The sequence below is a fragment of the Atta colombica genome, unplaced genomic scaffold, assembly GCF_001594045.1.
Source record: "Atta colombica isolate Treedump-2 unplaced genomic scaffold, Acol1.0 scaffold243, whole genome shotgun sequence".
Classification (NCBI taxonomy): Eukaryota; Metazoa; Arthropoda; class Insecta; order Hymenoptera; family Formicidae; genus Atta; species Atta colombica.
This window is the reverse complement of record NW_017259342.1, coordinates 569783-575892: the sequence shown is the minus strand read 5'-3', so window position 1 is coordinate 575892 and position 6110 is coordinate 569783. Positions and strand designations below refer to the sequence as shown.

The window sequence follows — 6110 nt, the reverse complement described above, 5'->3', positions numbered from 1 at the left end:
TATCTACCAGAATTTATGTGTAAAAATATTTACATCAGAAGAAATTAATAAATTCTCTTTCGTTTTATTTTTAAAAAATAATATTTTCCAAAAATTATTAATATTAAGTAAATAAATTTCACATTTACAAAAGAAGTTCATTTATAAATCTTATGTTTGAAACTTATTTAATATTAATAAATTTTAGAAAAATATCTGTTTTTTAAATATATTCTTCTATTAATACTGCATTCTTCTTACATTATGTTTTAATCAAAACAAGTAAAAAAACTGACTAAAAAGAGTGAGAGAAAGAGAAAACAAACTCATAATACTGAAGAGCAAACAGAGTCGATATTCGCCCGTATATACTTACATATTTATGGCCGCAGTAAGTGATCCCTAAAGCGGCGCGTCGTTTAAATAGGCTTTACAAGCGGCGGAGAACGTGTAATTTTTCGTCATCCCGCGGAACCCTAGTTTGGGAAGCGCTGGCTGGGAGAGAAAGGGAGGCACGCCGCTGTTTCGAAGACCCAGGGTCTCATGAATCGTGTTTCGGAAGGACGAGACGCGCACCCGCGCCGGAGCTGATGTATACGGTGGCTCGTTCGAGTTACTGAATGATCGCGCGATACGCGATGGATTTATATGAACGGAGGAAGATTACAATTTCTCAGAGATACGTGGAAACGCATGATGTTTCGATGTGTAGTAGTACCTGTCTACGGTAAAGGAATGTGATTCATGACGCTCAATGAGCTATCCCGGAGTAACACGTCACTCGGTTGAAGTTTAAAGCATTAGTTGGGGGCGATTCTTGGACGGTATCCAAGCGTATTGAATGATGTCGGATTCTCTTCTGGGAAAATGCAGTTTTACGATCGCGGAAATGCAGATTACAAACGTTCTGGAAAACGAACCATTTGTCAAACGTCTATTGTTCTCAGTATTATTTCTTTTATCATGAAAATTCGAAAATTATATATATATATATATATATATATATATATATATATATATATTAATCAGGATAGTGTTAAGTTAAAAAGTTAAAAAGTTAAAATTAATTTTAACTTAACTTAGTTACATTTTAGACTCTTAATTTTTCAACTTAGTTTAGTTTACATTTTATCAATAACTATTAATTTTTAATTTGATTTTTTTGAAGTCAGTCCTTAGATACAATGCGAGAGACTATATAATTTAGTAATTTTATGTTGTATCATCATTATTTGTGAACAAAAATAACTAGATTCTTTAATAAATAAGCTGTGAGAAAGGAAAAATACAAAAAATTATGTAAAATAATCAAGCTTTTTCTTTTTATTGTATGTTCGAAAATTTAATTTTTAACTTTTTAATTACTTTTTTTATTAACTTAACTTTTAATTCAATTAATTTTATTACGGATTAACTTGTATTTTAATTAAGTTAAATTTTCAAGACTGTTAACTTTAACTTAGTTAAAAACAAAAGTCAACTTAACCAATCCTGATATTAATAATTGAAGGGTGCAATATATTTTGGTGAAAATGAAATTAATATTAAGAAATATGTATGCAATATCTCAGGATATATAGGGTGTCTGATAATAAGTATAACACTACTGGATTGAATTGAATAAAAAACATTCTGTATCATTTCGTGATTCTTGCAATAATTAATTAATGAAGATCTGCGAATGAACGTACATCTATGCGATAAAAGACAGAAAAAATCTATTAATCTACATTTTGAATGATCTCATCTAAGCAACGTTATTATATAATAATAAAAACAAGTAGACGTTATGCATTGTTTTCTGCATTGACTTCTAATGCCTTCTAATATGTTTTTATTATTGGTTTTCAAACTTTGGGAGTCTTTATTGTTAGTTATTAAGTCAGTAACTTTCTGACAATTAATAACTTGATTTTTTTCGCAAATTCCATTCAGAAAATAGAGTACTTTCCCATCGTAATGCGACGCCGATTATCGATAAATACAGAGAACGATTACTATCGCAGGGATTTATGTATGTATGTTTATTCATTCTAGAATCATGAATATCTCGTAATTCTTGTTGTTCCGCGAATGATGGTAAAAATTCTGCCGAGTACATGCAAATATTAGCATTTAGTCTATAGACAAGTACATGTACAGGTAACGTGAAACGCTTTACGTTTGCCAGTGATTGTAAAGTATCGTAATTTTTAAAAGTATTGTCTAATGTACTATTGTTTTCCGAGTTATGGCTTATAAGTATAATGAATAATTTATAGTAAATAATTTGCGAGATAGATCTTATATTAGTTGAAGCCATACATTATGAAGTGCACTGCGCGATTATGGGTTGTCTAAATAAAATTTGGTCTAGATGGTCGAGACTATAATATTTCATTTCGAAATGTTACTTTTCAACCTGCCACGTGGGAGTAAGTGAGAGTCGCTCGTTCATAACAGTTTTTATATTCCATCGCGACATTAACGGCACGTTAAACCATCAGAAACTGTCAGTTCGCCATAACCACAAGACGGGACTTCGGTATCGTCATGCTGGCCGGAGTCGCATGCATATTCCCGGGAAAATTAGCGACGCGACATTACACATTCGTCATCCTGCGCCTGACACTATCACCCACGGCGGGAAGCAAAGGAAGTGCGGCGGTTTCGACGACCGCGCGAACAATCAAAATCTCTCGCTCGTTATTTCAACATCCGCGTCGTTGTAAAAAATCGGAGATCTGTCGTTGTGTCGCGCCAGATCTCGTCGCTTTCAGGAGAGTCCTATCAAAGGAAAGGAATCTATCGAGAGAAATTCTGATGTACAGTATACGGAGGATGCACTGAAATGTTTCTCTCGTAAGATTTTCCGGAATGGAATATCTTTTACCGGAATGTATGTAAATACATTAGTGATATATGGGCTGTTGCGTCGAACCATTTAAAAGCGATAATTTTATATATATATTTAAAAGCAATAATTATATATATATATATATAAAAATAATTATTTCTTTTAAATAAATATGTATACGTACATATATATATATATATATATACACACACACACACACACACATACACACATACGCGCGCGCGCGTGTGTGTGTGTGTGTGTGTGTGTGTGTGTAAGAGGGACCGGGGAGTTCAACAGCCGCGTTAGCATGCGGAGGATGCGCGGCGGTTATGCGCTTTGAAGACGAAAAGAGTCGGGATGACGGTCGGTTACGACCCTTCGCAGACCGCTTTGCTAAATAAAGATTATTTACAATAGCGCCGTTCTCTGCGATCCAGTACCAGTGAATGATTTTAAATAAGCAGAAAGCAGATATGATAGGAATCAGAATATGTAGCTTGGTATTCGAAAGATAATTCACAGACTGAGTCATATTACGATTACGGTTTTATCGACGCGACAGTATTGATGTACGATTTTGACATGAAAAAATAATAAGATTATTGTTTTGCTTATTGCATTACATAATTACACTCCGCCAAGGCTATACGAATAAAGTTTAAGCCTCTACCGGTAAATAAAGTCTTTAAAGACATCATCGATATTTATTATATGAATTTTTATAAATAAATTTAAATCTAAAGAAAATAAGTTAAAATACAACTTCTAAGATGGTAGACATTCGTTGAACTTTAACAGGTATATTAAAGTTTTTCAAATTTTTATATAATCAAGAATAATAAAAAATTTGCTGTTTCTCAACCGTTAACAGAAAAGTTAGAATTTACTTCACCATTGCCGGTGAAGAATTATGAAATTTGTAATTCTGCTGCGAAATGAGATATTATCCACTCGAAAATAGGGAACACGAGATTCCCATAGCATTCTAGTCGGCGCCGGCGCAACAAGGCAGACATCTCGCTAAATGTTTTACCATTCTAACCACTCGTCTTTATCAGTAGCACAAACACTAGTGATAAACCTCTTAATCAAGCCGCTATATTTACAGACACCCAATTCTATCTCGAAATAAAAGCGAGATAATACGCGTATTATCTTCACACCTCCGCGATTCATGTTTGCACGGAACTTTTGAGATTCAATATAAAAAAAATACTCTTATATCATTTTTATCAAGATCGATCACGTTTGACGAATTTCCTCTGCGATCGACGGTACATAACATTTTGCGAGATGTACATAGGACGAGAAAGCGATGTAAAAAAAAGGAGCAAGGTAAACAAAAGAACGCACCAGTGCAGCTTTACTGCATCCCCGGATTCCCCGGATGCGCTCGGCGCGGCGGCGAGACAATAACGTAGGACCACGTGTTTGGCGTTGGAAGAATCTACAGGGCGGGTGGCAGACGTTCCTGGCGAACCCGTCGATCGTCATCACGGCCGTCATCACGGCCCGTCGTCGTCGTCGCTGAAGGCGGCGCCAGGTAGTGAGGACCCTGCGCTTCTCCTCGCGGCGGGGCCCTCTTTCGTGGCCTTCTCTTTCTCACGCGGCGCTGCGACGAGCGTGTTGCGCGCTCCGAGACATGAATGGAATGCTTCCTCCGGCGGGCGATGCACGCGAGAGACGGCTACGACTCTGGAATGGAATGGGCAGAGAGGCTCCAGCACGGGTCTGGGCCCAGGAGTGGGGCCGACGATCGCCGGGCCCTTTGCAGGGCTCGATTTAAGGTCAGGGCTGTACCTATCTTTTGTGTCGAGTCATACGTTTAAACGTGATTGTACTGTGTCAAAAACGTTGGAAACAGAATTTTTCTAGTAGACACGATTGTAAGAGTAACATAATATCAATGCTATAAATTCACATTCAACAATATGTGAATGTAATATAATACATGGTGTTATACAACAGTTACATTGTTCAGTGGGAAATTATAACGTTAATATTATGTTACTTTTAATTGGTGTTGACTGGGTTATCGAGTTAAGTAATAAAATAACGAGAATATAGAGAAAATAAAATGTTGGAGTGTTAAAACTTAATCGCGAACATAATGATAGAATCGGTGGATATCTTCTTTTTTTTTTTATTTGAATCATAATACTTAAATCGATATCTTCTTTTTTTTTTTGTTGTATCGTGGTATTTTAATTCAATGTGCATGCAATATTTTTTTTATTCTTTTTTTGTTTTATCGATAAACAATTTGTTTGAATAAATGAATCGACGAAGAATACCCGATTGCTAAACTAAGTTATTATTTTTAATCGAGCTTGTATAATTATTGCGTTTTTTAAAACATTTCTTTATCAAATGCAGCATTTTTCTTGCAATCCGTTCTAGAATAGCAGACGTTATTATTCGTTAACGAGTCCAATATGTCGGCAGATTAAAAGAGGACCTTCGCTAATTTTCGAAATTTATGATAGAGCGTTTCTTCAGCTTGGAATTCCGCAACACTTTGATTGCTTTTTTTATACTAAAGTATACATTTTATGATACGGCTGTGAAAGAATCACTAACAAAACGCGCAAGATATAGGTTCAACATTTAATTGGGCCTGTATTTCTTTTAGCTTCAGCTTGTGTTCGAATTTCCGGCGTAAGAAAGTATGTCGTTGTACTCTCTATACGTGATCAGAATTCGTAGTGGTAAGGGCAAAGCGTTCTGCGTCGAAGGTATAGGGTTAAAGAATCCGATATGCGTCGTGTTATTGATTGACCTAAATGTACATTTGATTTCTCGTCGATAGTCTGACTTAAATATTTTTTTCTTTCGTTCGTTTTATTAACTACTATAATTGAAGACATTATTAATAACAATACTTTATTTTTTAACGTAAAATATTTAAACATAATTTTGCAGAAATGTATAGAAATATTAAAAATAGCATAATTTTAATACACGTGATTAAAGATACAACTTCTAATCAATCTATTTATGTAATTGAGTTGCTTAATTTCAAAATAAACAGCACACATACTAACGTATACACTTAGTAAATAATAAATAAAATTTAATCAAATTTAATATTTCTTGTATAACTCTATTGTTTTAGTTAAATAAGAGCAGTGACGATCTATATAAGAATGATTAAAAATAATTCAAATTGGACATAATTTAATTAATATTGTGAATTTAATAGTGTAATTCGGTTCTTCAAGTTTTTTAGTTCGCAATTATAAAAACATACTATAAATGGTCAAGAAAATTACTGTTGTATCTTTGAATGACT

The 6110-nt window shown here is 34.4% G+C and overlaps 1 protein-coding gene across 2 annotated transcripts in view; it reads right to left on the bottom strand.

Moving 5' to 3' along the window:
- Nucleotides 1-4452, bottom strand: part of LOC108688857 (cyclin-dependent kinase 4-like) — a 16666-nt gene extending 12214 nt beyond the window's left edge. Inside the window, exon 1 of one of the 2 annotated variants that reach the window (XM_018195362.1) lies at nt 4172-4452. The gene's annotated coding sequence lies outside the window, so the exon portion shown is untranslated. Of the gene's footprint in view, nt 1-355; nt 584-4171 lie in introns of those variants that run through there. The other variant, XM_018195363.1, reaches the window with a different exon arrangement.
- Between the last annotated feature and the right edge of the window lie 1658 nt (nt 4453-6110).